The sequence below is a fragment of the Rhipicephalus sanguineus genome, chromosome 4 (genome assembly GCF_013339695.2).
Source record: "Rhipicephalus sanguineus isolate Rsan-2018 chromosome 4, BIME_Rsan_1.4, whole genome shotgun sequence".
In the NCBI taxonomy this organism is placed as follows: domain Eukaryota; kingdom Metazoa; phylum Arthropoda; class Arachnida; order Ixodida; family Ixodidae; genus Rhipicephalus; species Rhipicephalus sanguineus.
In genome coordinates, this window is record NC_051179.1 from 124,588,031 (window position 1) to 124,613,090 (window position 25,060).

At 46.4% G+C, this 25,060-nt stretch overlaps 1 long non-coding RNA gene across 1 annotated transcript; it reads right to left on the reverse strand.

Moving 5' to 3' along the window:
* Window positions 1-7,121: 7,121 nt before the first annotated feature.
* Window positions 7,122-24,831, reverse strand: LOC119388985 (uncharacterized). Its single transcript, XR_005182945.1, has 2 exons — window positions 24,764-24,831; window positions 7,122-7,371 (listed from the first exon to the last, which is right to left on the reverse strand). It is a non-coding gene; the product is annotated as an uncharacterized LOC119388985 (long non-coding RNA).
* Between the last annotated feature and the right edge of the window lie 229 nt (window positions 24,832-25,060).

Here is a 25,060-nt window from a genome sequence, read left to right on the forward strand (position 1 = left end):
ATGCCCAAACGTCTTCTTTGTATAAAGTGACTAGTGGGGTCCCTCAAGGGTCAGTATTAGGCCCACTCCTATTTTTAATTTACGTTAATGATGTTTCTTTTGCCATTCGTAATTCTTCTTTCCTCTTGTATGCCGATGACATCAAGATTTTTGGGGAAATTCATTCAGTTAACGACTGTCGCTTGCTGCCGTCAGATTTGCGCTCTTTTTCCGAATGGTGCAACGCTAATAACCTTTCTCTGAATGCCTCGAAGACAAAATTCATGTCTATCACTCGCAAAACATCTAGCGTGTCATTTCAATACTCTGTCAATTCTGTGTCCTTATGCAAGGTTTATGAGATCAGTGATCTTGGTGTTGTTGTTGATAGCACGTTAAACTTTTCAGCTCACGCTAAGCGTGTTGCTTTGCGGGGTCTTCGCACCCTAGGCTGTGTTTGCAGATTGTCTAGAGAATTCCGTTCTCCTATGCCCTTCCGAAAATTTTACACCGCGCTATGTCTTCCTCAACTGGAGTATGCGTCCGTGATATGGAATGGCATTGCTCAATCCAGCGGTAACACCATTGAACGAGTCCAGAAAAAATTCCTTAGCATATATAACCATCGCTTTGCTAAAAAATCTCGTTCAAATACTGCTGAATTATTATCATTGCCATCACTTCACTGCCGACGAAATCGTTCTGATCTCTTGTTTCTTTACAAGCTAGTCCACGGTATCATATCCTGCCCTGTACTTCTCAATTGTGTTAGTTTTCGAATTCCGCGTAAGTTAACCAGAGAGAACAGACCGTTTCATGTACCCGCCTGCTTCTTCCAACACTCTACCGTTCACAGAATACAAAGTCTCTATAATGTTAATTTTCTTGATCTTGACATTTTTCATAGTCCACAATCATTGTTTTTATCCGAGCTTTGTACTGTTTTGACATAGTATGGCACAATGTACAAAGTCTTCCCTTCTCCGTCTTTCCGCATAGTTGTATATATGCAATCTAATTTTTCATTCCCCTTCAATATTTCTCGTGTTGTCTTATTTTACTCCTCCCCTTTTGTGTTCATTTCTCTTTGTCTACGTGTATTTGCTCTTTTTATTTCTGAAGACTGTCTGTATTGTATAGTTTATTTTTATTGTTTTTTTTTGCGTGCGCCTGCACAAAGACCTTACGGTTGTTCCTGGGCACGTTAAATAAATGATTGATTGATTGATTATTATTATTATTATTATTATTATTATTATTATAACGTTTATTTCGACCACTGCAAAGTTGATGGAGGGGGTGAGAATAAAACCGACTCTCCGCTTGACTACGTTCTAACCCCCTATACATCAGACAGAGGCAGTGGCGTTAACAGAACACAAGATCTGACGCAGATATACAATAATATAGAATTTATTAATGTCACAAATTCGAGACAGCTGGCTGCGGTGCTGTCAGAAAAAAGGAAGAAACACATTGCAATAAACATGTATAGAAGCATGGATCAAACGTCAGTACATAAACTACAAATACATTGAACGCAATATTACACGCGTAGCAGTGTTGGTTTTTTCCTTATTTTTATTTTTAGGCACGTAATTTCAAGAAGTTTAAAATGTCAGGTCAGTTGATAAGATATTGGCGTAGTTGAGAAAAGGTCAAGAGTGCTATGGTCAATACCTGAGGAATGTTCTGTTTAAATGCAATGCTAGCCGACAGGTAATTTTTTGTTGTCCATAATTAGTTCTCGTACGAGAAAGCATCCAGCGTGGTTGATGACGGTGGGGGTATTTTCGTTCATAACGTATCATTTAAGCTATCTCTGTAGTTGTGGATAAACGTCTTTTTAACACGAAAGTGTTTTATGCCGGGGTCCACCAAGATTGCCATGACGTATTTCCGTCACGGAAATAGGTCAGCAAAATGAACGCCATCAAACGGCAAAGAAAAAAGAATCTATAAGAAAACTTTCCGTCGGCAGGAGTCGAACCCATAACCTCTTGGTCCACGACGACGGTTGGCGGGCGTTTAGCCGACTGAGCTACCGCCAAACACAAAACGGAGGTTACATGAACGCGCCTTTTTTCTTTCACACTTTCCTCTCGCTATGCTCTTGGATGGATGTATGGATGCTATGCGCTTCCCCTTTGAAACTATGTGGTGACATGTGAGCCACCAGGCCCTAAAAACAAAACAAAAAACGTGCCCTTGCTGCGACCGTCCTATTCAGCGCGTTTCCAATAGAAGTGCAATTTCGTTTAACATAGGCTTTAGCCACCAACTCGCGGTTTGTCACCACCTCGCTCACAGCCTCCATCCATATCGAGAAATAGCTCTCCGACGCTCGCCTGGCTGTCGCACCGCGTTCCCCGCTTGCCCTGTGAGAATTAACTGCCAGGCTAGAGGGAACACACACGCGCGTAGCGTTTTTCTTCGCATTTCACGACGCTTTGGAAGAGTGAATATCGAGTATCAGTGTTTATTAAGTGCTTGTTGATGCCATATTTGTGCGGGATTCACCCCCATGTGCGGTATCCACGTATATGTTAAGAACTTCAGCTACCGCAATTGTTAAATCTTGATCATGGGCGTTAGTCGTCGGTAGGGAGATGTGCTACTAGGCGTCAACGTGAGTGCGTCCCCATCAGGCGGTGCTACATCTGCCAAACAACAAGGGACATTATACAAGCTCTGATATATCAATGCACTAAAGCAATGAACTACTTCTGTGACGACACGTTTCACTTTCTTGTTATACCGATTCCTATGACAGAGGGATCAACCATCTTTTTGTTCGATCTTACAGTTGCGTAAGAGCCTGTAAATGTAGAGGTTGAAAACATTTCATGATTTCGTGTTCATTAAACAAGTGATGCGTTGTATATCTGTGAGAAAGGTTGCAAATTAGACGAAGGGTTTTACTATGTAGAAGCGAAATCGTCCGTAAATTTGTTTTAGTTGTCGATCCCCACGCTAACACGCAGTAGTTTAGATGTGAAAGAATTAAAGCATTGTATATAGCAAGCTTTCTTTACTTTTAATAGTACAACAGCTCTATGACGCCAAACTGTGCCAACCGCTCTGGATGCCTTTAATAAAATACTGTTAATATGGTCATTCCATTGCATGTGCTGAGTAAAATAAACTCCCAGCGATTTAAATGAATTAAGAATTTCGACTGGCTGGGATTTATACTGCAAATTCATTGGAGTATCAAGTTTCTTATATCTAGAATTAAAGCTTATAGCTTTGGTTTTATTTACTTTAACTGACACTGCATTTTCGTTTTTCCAGTGTTCAAGCTTACCTAATACATTAATGCCGCGCAAAGATAGCTCAATATGTGTATCTGCTAACAGAAGTATTGTAGTGTCATCCGCACAAATAATGAATCTGAACTGATCTTCAATGCTTGTGATATCATTAATGTAAATGTTGAAGAGAAGGTGGCGAGACACTGGAAGTTGTAAAGGAGTGCGTCTGCTTAGGACAGGTAGTAACCGCGGAGCCGAACCATGAGAGTGAAATGACTAGAAGAATAAGGATGGGTTGGGGCTCATTCGGCAAGCATTATCAAATCATGAATGATAATCTACCACTATCCCTCAAGAGGAAGGTATATAACAGCTGCATCTTACCGGTACTTACCTAAGGAGCATAAACATGGAGACTTACAAAGAGGGTTCAACTTAAATTGAGGACGACGCAGAGAGCGATGGAAAGAAAAATGATAGGTGTAACCTTAGGAGACAGGAAGAGAGCAGAGTGGGTCAGGGAACAAACGGGGGTTAAGGACATCATAGTTGAAATCAAGAAGAAGAAATGGATATGGGCCGGGCACGTAGCACGTCGGCAGGATAACCGGTGGTCATTAAGGGCAACTGACTGGATTCCAAGAGATGGCAAACGCGTGAGGGGGAGACAGAAAATTAGGTGGATAGATGAGATTAAGAAGTTTGCAGGGATAACGTGGCAGCAGAAAGCACAGGACCGGGTTGATTGGCGGAACATGGGAGAGGCCTTTGCCCTGCAGTGGGCGTAGACAGGCTGATGATGATGGTGAAGAGAAGAGGCCCACGTATGCTGCCCTGGAGTACACCAACTATGATGTGACGAGTTCTTGACTGAAAATTACTAATTTGAACATACTGATTCAAATGGGTCAAATATGACTTTATTAAATCTAAAGCGTGTCCTCTAATACCACACAAATCTAACTTTCTGAATAGCATGCTGTCTACTATGCAGTCAATTGATTTTGTAACGTCTACAAAAATTCCTAAGACGAACTTATTATTTTCTGATTTATCCACAATTTATTCTTTCTGATGAAGCAGAGCAATTTCCCTAGAACGGTTTTTTTTCCCGAATCCATACTGAGAATCAGTGATTATATTATGGGTTTTTAGAAATTTGTCGATCCACTTCAGTATGATTACCATCTCGAATGTACTTTATGTCATGCCCAGTGCATCAGTCAAAATGAGACTGCTTCAGTATGCGAATAAACAACCACAGAGCACACGTAAAGGCCCCATCGCACCTTCCTTTCTCCAAACATGTCAAAAATCTTGGTCACCCCTTCCACACATTTTCTGTTGTGGTACTTCAATCCAATTTCAAAGCACATTATGACCGCGAGGCTCGTGAATCGTACCTCATCCACAAGTTCAACAGTGTCTCTGGTGGAATAAATGAAAGCATAGGCCGACTATCGTGCATGGCCTGCAACGAACCTGAAAAATCCAATTCCTCAGGCAACTATCAATCAATCAATCAATCAATCATCAATCAATCAATCAATCAATCAATCAATCATCAATCAATTTATTTCCTTTCAATGGGAGGAGTACAGGACTAAAAGCTTGAGAGCTTGACGAGGTCCCGACCCCGTTACAAGTTGGCAATGCAGCAGGATGGCGGACAATCATGCATGCAAAATACAGAATACACTATACAAGTTTAACATGGCCTCAAGTAATACAAAAATTATGATGCAAATCACTGAAAATAGAGAGAATAGTTCATATGTATAGTCATGAAGTGGCATGAACATGAAAAGCAACAATCAATAATAAGAATGGCCAAAATTCCGAGAGATATATTATTCCGAAAAATGAATACGATGGGCAAAGCGTTTAATGTGACAGTTTTGATTAAACGAAGGATCAAAATCTTCGTGCTTTAAGAAGTTTAGTAGGAAAGGCAGCCTGCAGAACAATGATTGTTCATCATAAACAGTTATAGGGGTGGGTACAGTCCACATTTCTTTGCGCCTGGTCAGTCGAACACTCGGGTTTACGTTTAGCTTAGCAAGATTAATTATGGTATTAGTACCATGCTTAATAAACTCCTTATAACACAACATCAGCCTGTAATTATACAAAGAGAACACTGGAAGAATTTCATATTTTGGAAAAAGAAGTTTTGTACATGACAGATAGTGTACAGCAGCAATATGTCGTATGGCTCTTTTCTGTAGTAAATACAACTTGCGCAACTAGGTGACCGATTCCCAAAACCCTGTGTATATTCGAAATGCAGAATTTGAAGCAACCGTCCCTAATGTAAATGTACATAAGCGTGGCTACATATATCACGCATTGTTCACTTCTAACCATGCTCAACTACACTACCACTTTTCCTTCATTAGTATTATTTCCGTCATTTTATTATCATTCCAGTGTGAACCGGCGTCCGTGCTCCTTCCGTGTACAGGTGATGAAACCTTGTAAGCCTTTGGCGTTCGCTTGAGCATCGGTTGTTCTTTACTATGTCTATGCGTATGTATATTTATATGGGTATGTGGACACATATGTGTGTGTGTATGCATATATATATATATATATATATATATATATATATATATCAGGGCTCATTCGTTCAATGAACTGTCTGATGTAGTCCTGCGTACCGCCTATCCTGCATCTGTTGTTAATATTGTGCACCGGCGAGCCTGACTTTATCAGCGGTTCTTGAAGATTGCCGCCAGCCCCTGCAAGGCCTCCGAGTTAATCGGTCGACTACAATAGCCATGCCGAACCCCATCGCCCTCAGCCGCACGGGTGGGCACGCACTTAACGACTTTCGACGCGCTTCTACAAGATGTTATCTTGTAGAAGCGCGTCGAAAGTTATTATTCTACATTAAGCCCAGACTTCTCATCCTAACTAGAAATTATAATAATGAAATTAATGTGGTACGGAACGTCTTCTTTTTTATTGATCTTTTTTCTTATTGATTCATTGCTATTATCGGAACAGGTTTGCAATTAAGAACTTAAAAACACATTCGTTTTGTTTCCTGTAGGAAAGCAATTACAGCATCAAAAACATTCCTGTGGCTGACACCTGCGACAATGCCAGAGTAAGCGCAGCCTCATCCGGACTGTCCTCGTCATCCCGTATATCGCATGTAGGGCTTTGGACCGCGGTAATGGGGGAACAATGTACATTCGCGAGTGCCTCGGCGAGTCACACGTGGTATTCGTGCTGAATGGCCGAGGGGCAGACCTCGATCCAAGTTTTAGAGACGTCCGATGGACAGGTGTTTCAGTTACACTGAAATCCAGGTCTCGCGCTCAAGCGAGCGAATACATTTTGCCGCATGTTTTCTGGAATGTTGATTTCTCGCACAGTGGAAAGCATGGTAGGGTGATCGGGCAGCTTCATTAACGCTGCCATTACCAGAAATACTAGTCACCAACTATTTATAAATGTCATCGTGGTACTCGATCGATGTCATTGTGTCTAATGGATTGCCATTATTTGACATGTTATGGTTGGAAACACAGGGCAGCCGCATTATTTAAAATGTACTCTAAACGTCTGGGTTTCCTCACGTGGAACGAAAAAATTTTCTTCTAACAAAGCGTACCGTAATAGTCCACAATGGTGGTTACGTTTAGTGTACATAAGACAACAAAATATCGCGTGGGAACTGTGTGGTATTTACCGTTACAGTATACGTTAAACAACGGAAGAAAGTGTGTTTGCATAAGCTGAAATTTTCGCTGCCGTATTAGAGGCTTAACAAAGTACGCATTCATATGCACGACATGCAGCTAAATATCGCGATTGAAAATTTCGTTAGCGTGAAATTACCCCTTTAATCATCAGTGCTACACAGAGCGTTTCAGCAAATCAATTAAACAGAAATTTATTTCCGCCACCACTAACAAGGTTTCACCGCGAAAACACATGGAATACGTGGTTTCTTCTGGTCTTCATTCTAGACGAGTGTGCCGTCCGTCCAGGTGCTAGCCGCACAGAGAGGCCGCGCAGCCGCCACCAATGCCTCTTTCTGATTCCTTCGCAGTCGCATCAGTCTCCCGGGCTTCTGCTGAAGGTACGACTCTAGCTTCAGATTCAGCTATAGGAACCACTATAGTCCCTGCAGTGAGAAAAAGACACGTTAGAATTCGTGGACGTGCGCAAGAAGAGCGCCAAGAAATCTGCCAGCCTCTCAATCTCATAAGACTCTTTGGAGAAACCTTTATAAGCTCATTGCAAAACATGTCTGTTGCAGCAGTGTTCGCGAAAAAATATCATAATTATTCATGTTATATCACAGTATTAAAGTGACCATACCAGCAATATTTTCTGCGTGATGTGTGGATGATTAGGTAATGCGCACGTGTTACGGGCACAAGAAGCCCGCAAATTTAGGCAAACTGCATACGATCGCAAATTACTATTTCATTTTTCGCCTGTACCAGTTGAACTCTATAGCAATCACCGTGGCAGCTTCGTGGCTAAGATCTTGCGCTCCTAATCTCGAAGACCCTGGTTTGCTTCGCGGTCACGGCGGCCACATTTAAAAGCAGGCAAAAGGTCTGAACATCAGTGTACGTAGACTTAGATGCAAGATAGAGAACCCCCGTTCCAGGGGCAAAGCAAAAAATTATTTTTCGGGGGGGGGGGGGGGAGGGCTTCAACCATACTTTATATATGTTTGTGCGTGTGTTTGTATCAGGGTGTCGGAACGGAACGAAAACCGAAAACGAAAAAACGATATTTTTGACCGGAACGAAAACGTAACCGAAACTTTATCTATTATTTCGTTCCGGAGTGAAACCGAAATCTTTTCAATCGTTTTTCGGTTCACGAGAAAACTTCGCAGTCCGGAACAACTGAGCTCATGCAATGTGAGCATATCTCAGGGTACAGTATTAACGCGTACCTCAGGCAGCAATTCCAAAGCAAAGATATGTTGAAATTGTGCGAAAAACGAAAACAGTGGCAACCAGAGATGTTGATATTAGCGCAAGTGGACTTTTGCGGGCCTGTCACGCAGGCCAAAGTGGAGAGGGCATTGTCGGCGCTGAAGTTTGTTACAGCGAAGGCTCTTATGAGATCAGAACAGCTGATTTTGGCACCATAGTTGCCCGCCGCCGCCCGTGTCCGTGACCACTATCGCGTGAAGTAAGAAAAAATAAAATGAGAAACAAATTTCTAGGATCTGATGGAATTTTAACCCGCGCCCCCTGCGTGGCAGTCGAGTCTTCCACCACAGTGCCACGCTGGTGCTTATAACTCCTTCGCAAAAATACTCTATACAGGCGTCATGTCGGGCAAGGAATCGTGTTAACATATGTAATACAGCGTGGCAGAAGAGTAAAACGACAACCAGCCATCACAGAATGCTAATTCCGCAAAGAGTGTGTGGTTTAAAATGCTTCCCACCCACTGCAAAGTGCTCAGCCATAATTCATTGTCATCAGCCACGTCACAAAGCGCACATAATGCCTTACAGATGTGTAGCGGCTACCACGATTCTCCGAAGAATCACGAAAAATGACATAGTGGGAACTTCGGTACTTCAGAAAAATTACGATGATTTATGGCGTAGTGGGTACCCTGCATGTGTACTTGTATCAGCTGCCCCAAGAGACTCTACAACGGGCTCTACAAAGTCCGCTCTTCCAACTTTCGCTGTGACTGTGCTGCACATTCCGCGCAGGCCTGGCAATCTTTTTACCAAAACAGCGGTCTCGCACATCACAGAGTGCACTCAGTGACGTGCTGCTTCTGAGATCGTCCTCACTCCCTTGACACAAAGCACTGAGCCCACTAAAAATCATGATTGAATTTGGAAAAAATAAGTACTATGACTTTGAAGGGTATACTGGTTTGTGCTAGTTGGTAGGAATTCATCGTACAGTTACTTCCGCTCCTCTGAAGAACGTGTTTTACCCTTGTCCCGCTTTGTTAGGAGGAAGGCAAATAACTACATCACAAATCAAATTTTTTTCATGATTACTTTAGCTTCAAATTTTTCCATAAAAAAAAACGTTACGAACCGTTACGGAACATTTTTTTTTTCGTTCCGGAACAGAAACGGAACGGAACTTTTTGCGGTGGAACGAAACTAAAACCGAAACGAAAAACATTTCGTTCCGACACCCTGGTTTGTATGTGTTTGTATGTGTGCGTGTGTATACAAGCAGGCGCAATTGAAAGTTTTCGGGGAGGTTTGAACCCCCAACGCCCCCCTTGGGTACGCCCCAGAGGGGGGGGGGGGTGGCTCAACCATACTTTATGTATGTTCGTGCGTGCTTTTGCATACGTGCGTGTAAACTGACAGCAGTATCGCAAGAGTAAAAAATTCGAGTTGCTCTTGAGAGCGTTGTCTTACTCTAAAAAAGCATCGCATGAAGTGAAATGCACGTTCACCCTGTACGAAAAGAGAGGGGAAAATGTGCTTATACTCCACCTTTCTCTGAGAGAGTAGAATATCTATAAACTCTTCTGCCATGCGAGAGTAAAATGCAGTTATACTCGTGCTCCTCATCTGTATATATGTACACTAAAAACTGGTAAGGGTATCGCAAGAGTAAAAAAGAAGAATTACTTTTCGGAGCGTTGTATTACTCTCACCAAGCATCGCATAGAGTGAAATGCACGTGCTCCTTATATATATATATATATATATATATATATATATATATATATATATATATATATATATATATATATATATATATATATATAGCTTTTGGCGAACCGCCTGTAATCCGCGCACAGGCCGAGACATCGACGCAAGGCCTTCTTGTCGGCAGGTGGCGGGAATATAGCGATGGCGACTGTCTTCTGCGGGTCAGGGCGTACTCCGTACTTGTTTATCACTTGTCCCAAGAACAAGAGTTCCTCGTACGCAACGCGACACTTTTCTGGCTTCAGGGTGAGCGCGGAGCTCTTGAGTGTTTGAAGTACAGGTTCAAGCCGCCATAGGTGTTGGTCGAAGTTTGAGGCAAACACAACGACGTCACCAAGTACACGAGGGAAGTCTGCCACTTCAAGCCAGCCAGTACCGTATCCATGACACGTTCGAAAGTCGCAGGTGCCGAGCAAAGACCAAAGCGCATGACCTTGAAATGGAACAGACCGTCTGGTGCTATGAAGATAGTCTTTTCTCGATCTCCCTCGTCGACTTCGATTTGCCAGGAGCCGGTCCTGAGGTCCATCGACGAAAAGTACTTGGCCTTGTGCAGTCGATCAAGGGCGTCGTCTATTCGTGGGAGAGGGTACACATTCTTCTTCGTAACCTTGTTCAGGCGACGATAGTCGACGCGAAAACTTAGGGTTCCATCCTTCTTCCTCACTAACACCACAGGTGACGCCTACTCTTGGACGGCTGGATGATATCGTCGCGTAGCATTTCGTCGAGCTGTTTCTTGACGGCCTCGTATTTTCGCATCGAAACTCGGTACGAGCACTGACGGATTGGTCGGCCACTTTCTTCTGTTATGATGCGATGTTTCACGACTGTGGTCTGTCGAATTCTTCACGACGACGTGAAGCAGTCCTTATATTGCAGGAGCAGGGCTTTGAGCTGGTCTTGCTTGTGCTTCGGGAGGCTCGGGTTGGTGTCGAAATCTGGTTGGTGACCTCGATCTGTCGAAGCAGGTTCGGTAGCATCTAAGAGGGCGAATGCATTGCTGGTGTTCACGAATTCGGCTATGCCTCTTGCGACGCAAATTTGACGGTTCAGAAGCAAGTGCTGATCGCCCTCGACGATGCCTTCAAAGTCTGCGGGTTCTTCGGTGCCGACGGAAATGATGATGCTGGAGAGAGGCGGAATGGTGATGTGCTCTTCTATCACATTCAATGCGGGGTTCCCTGGGGTCGTATGTGGCGGCGGCGCTTTTTCTTAGGTTAGTGTTAGTGACTAAGGCCTAAGCTCGATGACGGCGTCGTGGTGGCTTAGGAAGTATATACCAAGTATCACATCCCTGGAGCAATGCTGTAAGGTTACAAAGCTCGCAGGATAAGTGCGGTTATTGATGGTGACCCTTGCGGTGCGGACTCCAGCTGGAGTTATTAGATGGCTCCCAGCGGTCCGGATTTCGGGGCCTTACCAAGCAGTCCTAACTTTCTTCAACCTTGTAGCGAATGGTGGACGGACGACAGAATAGTCGGCTCCAGTGTCAACGAAAGCGGTGACTTTGTGGCCGTCGAATAGTACGTCGAGATCGCTGATCCGTCGTCTTGCGTTGCGGTTATGTCGCGGCGTCGGATCACGGCTAGGTCGCCATGTCCCGCCCCTTGTACCCCAGGCAGCACACAACGTCGGGCCGATATTGGTTTTACGGCGGCTGTGCGCGGCCCCACCTCGAGCCAGCATTGCCAGCCTGGCGCCGATATCGGCGGAGCCGTTGTCTTTCGCCGGCAATATCGGGCCGTTTTTGCCGCCTTCCAACCGGTGTTGGGCTTTCGCCGGCAACATTGGGCCGAGATTACCGGCGTTCCGCCGTCTTTCCGCCGATAGTCGGCTTAGCCGATTTCTTTTACCGGCAACAATGGGCCGAGTTTGCCTGCGGTTTGCTGTTCTTCCGCCGATATCGGCTTAGCCGATGGCTTTCACCGGCAACACTGGGCCGAGTTAGCCGCCGTTTTGCCGTACTTCCGCCGACATCGGCCGAGCCGATGGTTTTCACCGGCAACATTGGGCCGAGCATGCCGTCATTCTGCCGTGCTTCAGCTGACATCGGCGGAGCCGATGGCTTATCGACGATGTTGGAACTTTCTTGTCTCCCTTCAGGCAGTTATACATGCCCTGTTGAGAACGTCCTCCTGCGTCGCGGCGCTCCAAAAGTCCTCGTCACCGACAGAGGTGCAGCTTTTACGGCAGAGCTAACGCAAACCATCTTGAAATAGAGCCACACAAGTCACCGACGGACATCACCCGCAGGCGAATGGCCTCACCGAGCGGCGAAATGAAACCCTCGCCGACATGCTGGCAATGTACTGTACGTCGAACACATGACATGGGACGCCATAATATCTTCGGCACATAACCTGAAGTTAACACGGCAGTGTAAGAAACGGCGCACATATGACTCCGTTCAAACTAGTTCACGGAAGCCCCTCAACGACGCTGCACGCCGTGTTGCCGGCCGTCAGTGACGAGAATAACCTCGACGTTGCGCTCTACCTTTAGCCCGCCGAAGAAGCGCCCGGCAGCTCGCCCGCCTAGGATATAATCGTAATGCAATAGAGCATTAGGCACTTGAATATTTGTAGCTTAAGCTGCAGAATACCGCTACATGGATTGCTGTACTAGCACAAATAACAAAGTTCAAATATTGTACCGTGCTAATGCCGCACGTACGACTCGGAGCGCGAAGTATCGCCGACTGAATAGCTTGCATTCTCTTATTAGTTTCTGCTATGACAATGACTAACAACTACCACTAGCACATTCACTTTTCAACCATAAAGAGATGGTCTTTAGAAGAATAACTGACTCAAATTAGATAGCCACTTCGTTGACCAGTTGTTCAGCGCTATCAAAAAATGTTGAAACGTTATAACACATACCATTAACTTCATGGGCCAAATTCGAAGTACTTCTCTTTCGTAAATGGTTTTGCCACGGGTCGGCCGACTTCACTAATGTATCCAGCATCAAACTTCACCCAAACATTCCCGCAATAATGCTTTTAGCGGAAGAAGTTTTATGTGAATACTCATTCTGTGCATAAATCGAGCCTGTCATCATATTTATAGCGCTATATCCTTTCAGCCGCTCAATGTGTGGCGCTGGCGCTCATATACTACACGGACATTTTCCGATCTCTGTGTTTACACATATTTACTCACGCGCGTGTTTGGGTCAAGCGTAACAAGCGCATTTGCTTCAGTGATGTCACATAATTTTACTTTATGAAAATAGTAAAAAGCGCAGCAAGGCGTGTTGCTGAGCTAGTTGGTTCATTACTTGAGAAAAATAGGTATGGTGCAAAAAAGACCGGGCGAAGTGAAGACACGTTTTGTAGTTTGAATGTTTACAAATCAACCAGCCCGCTGACCATCTTTAACGAACTGACAAACACGTGTTTGCCACGTGTTTTTCAGTTCGCATTTGTGCTTCGTTGCCGTCCATTTTGTGACATACATATCTTTTTCAAGTAAAAATCTCGCTCAACGATTGCTTCCCACGTGCTTTCAGAAATAGTCGCATAAAATTATTATTATGGCACGCGAAATACGATGAAAAATGGGGCTCCAACGTGGTGTACGCAAAGTTTTCATGTAGCGACATGTGGCAAGAAGCGATGCATTGAAAATTCCACGAACGCCTTTCTCAAACGGCATGCCCATAGAAATGCTGGGGGGAACGCACACCATTGTGGTAGGCTGAGCCTTGCTTTCAAGAAGGGAGAATTCGTATTTTTTTCTTCTTCAACCTCTACCCCCCCCCTCCCTGCCTTCCCCTCGTTCAGCGTCATTGTCGCGAAACTCGCTTGACCAGGCAGGGTAGGGTGGCCGTCCCGACGGAGGGGCAATCGTAGCTGCGGGAGCAGGTTTTTTTCACTCCGACCAGCAGAATTCTTCAAGAAGTGCGGTGTGCGGACATGTCTCGTGGAAAGTCAAAGTCGTGCACGAGACGGATACGCGGCAGGATTCCGGCACTGTTTTCGGCAGAGATCACCGCAGCGAGAAACCAGTGGCCCCCTGCTTCCATGTTGAACTCGCTCACCTCATATAAGGCCACGTGTTCACTACTGTTACGTGTCATCATATTTTTGTTCTCTTCTTATCGCGTATTTTCCATTGACCATCGTGTTTTGTGTATTCTGATATGGTGCGCTTGCATTTTTGATTCGCTCGTGTTTTTAGCGATCCAACGGGCACACGTGAGTGGTTTTTATGCACAATTCCTTTCTGTTACAATCCTACCTTTAGATTAGGAATGCGCGCGTGTCTACCTTGTTTAGATATAGAGTTCATGGGATTTTGTGGTACCGCTCGCAATGTTTTTCGCGTCGCGTGCAGCAGTTTATCCATCTTTTTGGCCCTTAAATTATCACTGAAAAAATTGCAATTTCCGCTTAAAGGATAACGCTAGTTTAATTGCCAGTCATGTGTCGCGAATGCCTACCGTTGCTTGGTGAACTTAATGAACGTGGGGGGGGGGTGCTCCTCTGCTCGTAATTAGCTCACGCATATACACAATCTTCTAGTGTAGTTGCCACTCTTAATCTCGCTTTTTCGGAAAGCCGCCTAACATTACCTTTCTTTTCTTCGGGTCCGTCTTTAATCCTACTGTAATGCTGCCTTCGTTTACATCTCGCCCCGCCACGGTGGTCTAGTTGTTATGGCGCTCGACTGCTGACCCGAAGGTCGCGGGATCGAATCCCGGCCGCGGCGGCTGCATTTTCGATGGAGGCGAAAATGTTTGAGGCCCGTGTACTTAGATTTAGGTGCACGTTAAAAAACCCCAGGTGGTCAATATTTCCGGAGCCCTCCACTACGGCGTCTCTCATAATCATAGCGTGGTTTTGGGACGTTAAACCCTAGATATTATTATTATTATTATATTATCGTTTACATCTCCAGAACTTTTTTCGTGATTCGGCACCGTCGTTACTGAAAAGCGCGATATCGTCCGCAAAACGCAAGCAGCTAAGATATTCTTCGTTAATCCTTATTCCTATTTTTGCCCGTTCTAGTTCTTTCAATATTAGATGCGAAGTATCTTAAGGCGGAGCTCAATCCGGTGGTGGTGGTGGTGGTGGTGGTGTGCGGCGTGACCACCCTTACTGCGCATGCGCATACCCTCTCCACACACCTCCTCTCCACTCACCCTCTCCCCTTTCCCTCCCCACGTTCCCTCTCCTATTCCCCTTTCCACTCTCCCTCTCCCATTCCCCCTCCCCTCCCTCCCCCTCCACTTTCCCTCTCCCCTCCCCCTTTCCACTCTTCCTCTGAAACGCGGGCTAGACATGCCGAAATTCTCTCCTGCGCAACGCCGCGATGAGCTCGAGCGCATGCGCGTCCCCTCCCCTTCTCCCTCCTCTCCTACGCTGCCCCCTTCTCGCCCGCCTGTCGACCGCGTTCCCCGCTCGCCCTGTGAGAATTAACGGCCGGGCTAGGTGGAAGATACGACGCGCGTAGCGTACCTCTTCGCGTTCCACGACGCGAGGTCGGTAGCATGCCCAACGAACGCCAACGAAACGCGATCGTGCAAGTGCTCCGGCTTCGCATCGCCTCATGGTCCCCTTTAGCGGGAGATGGTGTAATTTTTTATAGTGAATGTGCCGCGCATAACCTTGAATAGTTTGTAACACTTCCCATAGGCGTGTCCAAAGTGGGGCAGGGGGGCGGCCGGCCCCCGTAGTCACCTAAGAAGAGGTGGGCGCAAGGTTTTCCAAACACGTTGACTTAATAGGGAGCGGGGGGCGCCGCGATGAACCTTAGCCCCCCGCCTCCCCTCTGAAGGGGAACCCTGCTTACGCCTATGATTTTGCGCCTGACCCCATTCTCGATTAGGATTGTCCTGCTTTTATTTGAGGAATACGGTGGCTGTGGGTTTGTTTTAGATGTTGGCTGCGGTATCTATAAATGTTTAGATATTCCATTATGGCATTATTATTCCGGAACTGCTGGCGTGTGTTCATATCTGTGAATAAATTTGTGTTTATCACCTTGCAAATGTGTTGCTCCTTAATTTCTCAGACGCATGCATAGTTGGTGCAGCAGGCCTTTCATTAATTTAGTTGTCTTAGAGACAATATTGACTTTCGTTCTCGGGCTTGCACGGTTCGACAGAATTGTGGGTCTTAATCGCACACTAAGACATCAGTGGAGCAGTCGTTCTAATTAGGAAGCATTTTTCGAATATGGCACCAATGGCAGTCGATGAATGCCGTTGGGCCGCGAATAGTCTATTTTAGCGCAGCTGGCTTACGGTACAGTAACCACAGTAATACCGAACTGCCGTGGTTGGCACGCAGCCATTTTACTTTATAACACGTGTATCAGCCTGCCTGATCAAGTTACTTTACGCATCGAGCAACTACCGCTGGTGTCTCCATATAAACTAGCTACGTGCAGACCACGACGGTACAGTACTACCGTACTTAACGCACGGTAAGCCACCACTGCTAAAACATAATAACGGGTGTAAACGGTCACGCCGGCGGCTACCCGACGTCGGCGGGGCCGACACCACGCCAGCATCGGCTAGCATACATAGGCCCAATGACGGCTTGCCATCATCGGCTGAATAACGGCAGGCCCGTCTCGGGCCGACGCTGGCTAGCCCACGTCGGCCCGAAGCCGGCAAGCCCGCCTCGGCCCAACGGCGGCTAGCCGACGTCGGGCCGATGCGGGTGAAAGTAGCGCGAGCGTGATTTGCCGACGTGGGGCCAATATCGCTGCCGCCTTTTGCCGACGTTGGGCCAAGATCGGTCCAATGGCGGCGTGCTGCCTGGCGCGTCGACTGGAATTCGTCAGGCATCGAGGTTTCGTCGTCGAGGCTCAGTCTGGTTTGCGTCCTGTTCTTGAGATTTCTTCGCGGCGTCATCGGCGGTGGAGGATCTTCGGTATTTCGTCGTACAGCACCTCCATCGGTTGCTCCCTTTAGTTTTCCGGATACGGGCTAGGTGACCGTGGGCCAAGTCAAAAATGGGACAAGAATATACTCCCCCAACGAGAGTGCCCGGCACTCTCTTAGTTTTTAGAGTGTAGTTAGCCGCCGCCTTGTAGCTGCCACCGCCGATGTGTGTCGCAGCTATTCCGCACAATGAGAGAAAGAAAAAAATAATAGCAAGGATCGAGCGGCATTTGAATCAGGGCACACAGTGTGGCAGTCGAGTATCCCACCACGAAGCCACTACGGTGCTTGAACTTTCTCTGCAATAAAAAAAAAGAAAAGAAAGGAAAGAAAACCCTTCGCATAAAAAACGGATGTTACATTGCGTGGCAGAAGAGTAGGATAACACCAAGCGTCACACAATGTCAAAAGCGGAACGAAGGGGCGGTTTGAAGCTTAAAGCCATAATTTATCACTTTCAGCCACAGCCTGAACAAAGTACGCAGCTCCGTAAGTGCCTATAACATACGGTGGTGGCCTTCATGTTATGGAGCTCGATTACTGACCCAGAAGTCTCGAGATAGAATCCCGGCCGCGGAGGCCGCATTTCGACGCAGGCGAAATGCTGGAGACGCGAGAGCTTAGATTTAGGTGCACCTTAAAGCATAGCAGATGGTCAAAATTTCCGTAGCCCTCCACTACGGCGCCCCTTATAATCATATTGTGGTTTTCGGATGTTAAACCCCAACGATTATTATGCCACTCAGTGCGTATAATTCCTTGCAGACGAGTAGTCGGCACCTTGCTACTCCGTAAAATGATAAGTTACGGCATAGTGGGCATTTCCTTGCTCCGCGAAGGGATGACATCTGATGTAATGGTACCTTGCCAGTGTACTTGCAGTAGTCGCCATAAGAAAGTTTACAATGGGCCGTAGAAGGACCGCTCCCGCAGCTTTCACTGTAGCTGTGCTGGATGTTCCACGGAGGCCTGGCGTTTTCGTTATTTTTCTTCCTCGTACTTCTTACGCGCTAAGGCGCGCATCATGAAAAAAAGCTTATCTTGGTTTTTGTACTCAAATGCACAAGAACTAAATTTGCATTTAACCATTCAGCGGTGTGGCAGAGATGAAGGGCCTTGAAATAAACGCCTACTCTGTGAATAACAACTCCATCTGCTAAGTAAAGCTGATATCGAAAGTGATGCTTTCGTGCCCTATTTCAAGTGTGTAAACGTGTGGCGGCCGCCATGCGACACGTTCTTTTTTCGTGCGCATCTGAGCGGTTCGCTGCAGTTTTTGATTGTGCGAGTGATGAAGTCATGGGCTCAGTTAAGCGGCTACGTCCTTACAATGGAGGGTTCCTCTTGCTGTAGAGTTTGATACCAGAGCGTGCGTAGCAATATACCAGGTGTGCTATGCCGCCGTTTCAGAGCCCACGGCGAAGCGGTAGCCCCACCTTTACTGCCGTTGCATGCCTAAATTGCTCTTAGTACATATTGGGTGAAATTAGGGGCAGCGGTTTTAACTAAGTTTCGCAATAAAATGCGCTCTGAGATTAGAGCTTTTTGTGTGAGCAGTAATGTTGGCATATCAGCTATTGTGAACAATAACAAACTCAATTTTAGAACGACTTTACGATGTGAAATCGTAAGGGTACTTGTAATACTCGGATGGATAACACAAACCTTTAAGGGGTAAGGCAAAATATGTGATGTGGACAGAGGACGTGGACTTCCTTTGGTAATTCATTACTTCGAGCAAATGAGGCGCAAGAAGACACGCGAAGCGAAAAGAGCGTGAAAGAGCGAACAGGCTACGCTGCGAATGCATGGAATACGCTCCCATAGCAGTAAGTGGCGAGCAGTTGTGTCGGATATTTCAGTGAGCGAAAAGTACAAAAAAAGAAAGAGAGAAGATGAAGCAGCTCTGCTGACTTCACGTCACGAAGATTGTTTCGAGAGCGGAACTAGTAGCATCACACTGCTACAGTTAAACGTCACTATGACGAGACTAGAAACAAATCCGAAGACTAGAACGAGTCCCCCTAGAAACGAAAGTATTGATAACTTGGTTTAAAGAGGTAAAATTTACCTATTAGGGGACAGAACGAGCAAATTTTGTTAGGAAATAAAATTATGAGGCAATGTGACGCCAGTGCGCAACGCGACGGCTGTCAGCGAGTCGTTTTGCGACTATGGGAATGCAGACTCGGGAGTGGTTTGAACGGAGCAGCTCTCGGCGATGACATTGCGGGCTCTGTCAAAGAGCCGCACGAGACCACCGATGATGCATATGTCGACGCAGAAAAGAAAACGTGCCGACGGCGTCGGGGACACTAGACGCGGTGTACATGCTGCGTCGCTACTTCGGCGCTCACGAAGCCGACAGAGAACACGTGAACATAGCGGCCACAAGTGAGCGAGTCATCATTGCCATCAAGAAGATGCATCAACGTGCAATTACGGACTTCATCAACAAGGTCAGCCTGTTTTAGACCACTGCGGGGCGAAGGCCTCTGCCAATGATCTTTAGTTTACCCGATCCTGTGCGAGCGCATTCCATTTTATGACTGCGAACTTCTTAATTTTGTCACTGCATCTAATTCTGTGCCTTCCTCTGCTGCGTTTCCCATTCCTTCGCAGCCATTCTGTTGCTCTTACTGTCCACCGCTTGTCTGTTCTACGCACAACGTGGTCAACTAGGATGTCTGCAACCCCTGTTTGTTCCGTGACCCATTCTGCCGTCCTCCGATCTCTTACCGTTGTTCCTGTCATTTACGTTCCAATGTTATTAATGTTCGTTCTGTCATTTTACGCTCCATCGCACGCCGCATGGACCTCAACTTTTCTCCAGTTGTTTTGTTATTCTCCATGTTTCAGCCCCATATGCGAGAAGTGGCAGTATGCAGTGGTTGTATACTTTTCGCTTTAATGACAGAGGCAGATTTCCTGACATTATTTGGGAGTTCTTGCCGAATGCGTTCCAGCCCATTCTTATCCTTCAGTAAATTTCTTTTTAGTCATTACCCTCTCCTGCTACTAAATGTCCTATGTATGCATATTCGTGTATACACTCCAATGTATGAATTTTCCAACCTTAAACTCTTTGTGTTTCGCCAGGCTCCTCAGTATTATCTTTGCCTTCATTATAATAAACATTAGCCCTCCTTTATTACTTTCTCGGTTAATTCCTCAGTCATGCTTCAGCCTGAAGTATGATTGAATGAATTCGTCCTCATGCTTCACTCTGAAGTACGAGTTATGTATTTTGGGCTGCGATAAATTAGGTGGGTGACTTCGTCTTTGTCTCCGAAATGTGATTATGTTGTGCACCGCCAGGCGGCGAAGTGCTATTTTGCCCGCTATTTGTTTAGGGTCCCAATCTAGCCCCCGTCCAGTCTCGTTCCCCCATTCCCACTCCCATTTATCAGCAATAAAGTTTATTCCTCCTCCTCCTTGTTTAGGGTAAGTACAGTGCATAATATTTTCTATATGTGCCCGCTGCTGCTATAACAAAATATTGGTTATGACGTGCAAATCGTGGCGCCCCTTCGATTGTTTTTATAATGAGCTTTAACTCATTTCATTGCTTGACTTTGCTCTACAGTAGTTTTTCCACCATCTGTACTGTTTAACCAGTCTTGGAGACATTAGGTCAGTGAAGCTCCTTCAAATTTGAAATTCATAACATTTAGTCTGTGGTACATACCCGCTATGCTATAAGAGCTCCTTTAGCAGAAATTCTTGTGTCGGCGTCGTTGGTGCGGAGCGAAAAATCACAGTTGTCCATAAGCAAAAATTCGAGACGCATGCTAATAATAGACACTGGATTTTAGGAAAATGCCTATTTTGATCTTTGAGCTCCTATCGCGCCGTTTTCATATATGAGAATGAAATAGAGGTCAAGACGTGCTTTTAAAGCGATTCCATAGAGCCTATAAATGCCTATTTTTTGCATTCATGCCTAAATGCTAACAAATACCTCTAAATGCCCATTTTCAAAATTGGCGCTTATATCAACGCTATTTAGCCCCAAGTTTCGCTCCCGGGTGCTGTTTGAGACCGTTATTCATGTTACATCGTAAGATTGGCTGCAAGAACTATGGGGTTCAACCTAGTCCTTTAGTTCAACCAACTCTAGTCCTCTAGGTCAACCAACCAACAACCGCTGGTAGTAGTGAAGCGGGACACGCCGGCGATCACTCGCTGCCATGCTGAAGTGGCCCGAGCGGTTGGCGAATGAAGTGGCCCGAGCGCAAAGGACGCACGAAAAGAACACGCACAGGCCGAGCACGAACTATGACGCGTCACAGCTCGACACTTGAAGTGCACTGCTCAAATATAAAGCAGGATGCACGAAACGAACGAACAGGTACACACAAGACGAGCGCAAGCTAACTGTCCCAGTTCTTGCTTATTTCTGTTTGAACAGCGCGCTCCTTTCGCAAACGCGGCCGCTGCATCGAGCGAAGTAACCTTCGTACGCTCCGTGACTTCACAGCGGACATCGCGGGGAAAGCACATGACAGACAACTCCCCGCTCCATAACCCCCTCCCCCCCCGTGCCCGCCCCTTTCCTCGGATAGCGCACTAATGCGACCACGCCCTTCTGGGCGAAGAGAAACGGCGTTCGCAGGAGCGGGGCGAGCTGGCCGACGCCTTTAAGTGCGCCCGTTGCGCTCCTAGCGCCATCTCGCTTGTAATGAAGAAACGCTTATAAGCGCATGCCGTCTCTGAGTACTGCGGTAACGGGTGTGTATACAACGCTCGCCTTAGCCACCTGGACGATCTGCGCTATGTGGTATAGTGGTTAGAGCCACGCGCTGCGGATCGAGAAGGCGCTGGCTCGATTGCGCGCATCGGAAGTTCTTTTCGAAATTATTTCTCTTGGGCACTTATATATATATATATATATATATATATATATATATATATATATATATATATATATATATATATATATATACACACACGCAGCATGACGGTGGCAACGCCAAAAATCAGCCGAGACTGTCCATATAATTGCTATCGCAATAAAAAAAGAAAAATCAGATGTGCACGCAGCTTTTGCTTTGATTGCAATTTACTTTTTAAGGTGTTTCACTGCAGTAGCGTAGCTAGAAATCTTTTTCAGGGGGGGGGGGTGAGAACGGGGGGACAACCATGCTTTAAGTTCGCGCATGCGTTTCTACGTGTGGCTCTATATACACACTCGCAAAAGGGAAAAGTTTCAGGGTATGGCGGAGGAGGTTGACCCCCCCCCCCCGCCTGGCTACTCCAGTGGTACACTGCCAGGGGAGAAATTGTCTGTACGCAATTCGACCCGGCCATTAGGAGGAATTCCTCCCTTCTGGTCTTTTAGGAATCTGGCTGTCTGCTCCTGATGTGCACTTCTCAGTCATGCGGGAAAGGCAAAAAAAAAGTATCCACTATCGAATCAACGCACTCAGGAGTGTGTTGATTCGACAGTGGATACTTGACTCACTATGCATAACACGGGAGAGCGAACCGTGCGGGACAACGCACGCTATGTTCAAATGTTGGCACCTATGTGCCATCTAAAGCAATAACATTATTGTTTTCCTGTCGTAGATAGAGGTCGCGCACGTCTTCGTTTGAAATTTGTTGTATTTATGTGAAAATTTATTGTACCTATATTTACGATTTGGGAAGGCTAAAACATTGTTTTGCCTGCCTATTTTGGCGCCTAAACGAGCTTTTTTAGTGCCTAAATATCCGGCCTCTACTAATAAGTAAATAAAAAAAAGCTTTGGTTGGAGCTGTAATATATTTTGCGTGGCAGGCAGGTGCTCTACCCCAGAGCCACCGCTTGCTTCCAACTGTTTCGGAAAAAAAATACCCCTACGCGAATGTCATGCATTCTGAGGAGCCTCCTTAACGCAAGTAAGCTTGCATGGAATCGCGCCAGGCGTCAAGACTTGTGAGTTGCACAACAAGTAAGGACTACAAAGGCGCACCGGTTACAAAGCGCTCAGACATATTTAATCATGAGCAGCAGTATAAGCATGAACAATGTGAGCAGCTGCGTAGGTTCGCGTGTTGCCTTACGGACGCGTAGTGGGTACTTCGCTGATTCGCAAAAGGAGAGTTATGGCGTAGTGGGTCCTTCGCAGCTGTATTTGTAGTAGGCACTCAGGATAGTTTTAAACGGCTAATGTTACTCGCACAGACGTTCCTTTCCTTGCGGCGCGGTTGAGATTGCCACCGAAAAGCGAAGCGAGGCTCCCGATTGAGAAAGCGATGCGAACGGGGCCCAATTACACTACTATGTTTTGCTCTTGAGGCGAAGCTCAGGCGTCCTCCAATTTTCAGTGGACCGGATGTGATTAGCAGGGATTGCCCAATTTCTGTGGCGCATATTCGCTTGGAGCTGCGTTACTCTCTGCAAGGACTAACGTCGACCTTAAATGGCTCTGCTGTTAATAAATGCACAGGTTTTGAGCTCAGTTTGTCCCACCGACGTTGAGTTTTAGTTCGGTTTCGTGTGAAGGAATCTTTTGACAAACTTAGTAGTATCTGTACTACCATGTTTACCTAAACTAGCATCTACCATTAGGACCAAAGGAGCCAGCGACTGTGGCCTCAAAGGCGCGATCACTATTTTACAACATTCAATATCTGAGTCTGAAATCAGCTAGAAGCTCAGGAAGGCTGGTTCCTGATATTAGCATTACGTGTTGTCACGAGACAAAAATACTGCGCGTGGAACTATCGCAGCTGCACATAAATAGCGTAGCTCGCACTGTGTTTCCAAAGAATATGATTGTTCCGAGATCGTCCCACGACTGTGCCTATACAGTTGCCTCAAGATGTTTACAGCGTTCCTCGAAGAGTATGCTTAAATTGTTTCATTGTGGCTTCCCCTCAGTGTTTTCGCACAAAATAAAGAAACGCCGCAAGAAATACCGCCTTCCCAGCAGTCTCGTGAGTTGCAAGAATACATCATCCGTCGCTTGGCTGAGAACACGATCGCCGAACAGTCGAGAATGTGCCCGCTTTGGAAGGACAGACTTTCAGATGCGAAGACACCTCTTGCTCGGGGGTATGTCCCGCGGCGTGCTACTCCGCGCACACACTACGCATGCGAAACTCTCCTCCTACCCTCTCTCCAACAGCTGCGCGTTACTCTGTCCACTTCTCCGCCAGCCCCTGCTTGCGCTTCTCCTGCGTTCTCGCTTCTGCTCTCGCGGCGCATGCTCTACTCCTCTTGTAGTCTCCTCTCCTTCAAGTGGTAGAGCGCTGCGCGCGTTCAGTCCAGCGCTTGCTCCTCTGAAATGAGGGCTCGACATTCCGAAATTCTCTCCTGCGCAGCGCCGCGATGAGCGCCAGCGCATGCGCGTCCCCTCCCCATCTCTTACCTCCGCTACGTTGCTCCCCTCTCGCGGGCCTGTAGACCGCGTTCCCCGCTCGCCCTGTGAGAATTACCGGCCAGGCTAGAGGGAAGACACGACGCGCGTAGTGTTCCTCTTCTCGTTCCACGACGCGAGGTCGGTAGCATGTCCAACGAACGCCAACGGAATGCGATCGTGCAAGTTCTCCGGCTTCGCATCGCCTCATGGTCCCCTTTAGCGGGAGATTTGGAATGGTCCGTAGCAGCCTTACCGCTCGTTCTTATAAAATACAGACAATCACCTCGCTACAGTGAGAAACCCCTACACGCCTTCGTTTTTTAGCATCTGAAGGCCATCGTCGTGCACTGCAGTTAAAAGGTACTAATTGGAATAAACACAGTAATTTGAATATTCATAACACTGTAGAGCGCCAGGTGAGACATATGCTCGCATGTAGCTCAAACAGTACATGACTCGTGTGACTCCAAGAAAATGAAACCAAATCACGATACACGTTGTCAGCGCAACTATATAGTTTGTTCCGCGCAATCAGTGCAACCAAAATGCCGCAACTTCCTAATGAGATTTCATCACATGGTATTCATACTAACCCAGGAAAAGGAGAGCGCAAATGGCGATAAGAATCGTAGCCACGGCTGCCTTCATGATATCCAAATTTCTGCAGAAACGTAGAACCAACATTACCTCACCTTGTAAAGCATAATAGAACGCAGTCAGGCAGAGAACTATTCACGCAGCGTAGTAATATATGTCGCCACTTTGACAGAGCTGTTCCGATTGGCGTTCCGAGATAAATGTATCTATTCACTGATGCTATTAGAAGTCAAAGGTGTAATCGCCGCTGACACCGGGCAGAAGAAAGGCACATGTAGCGTTCGCTGATAGGC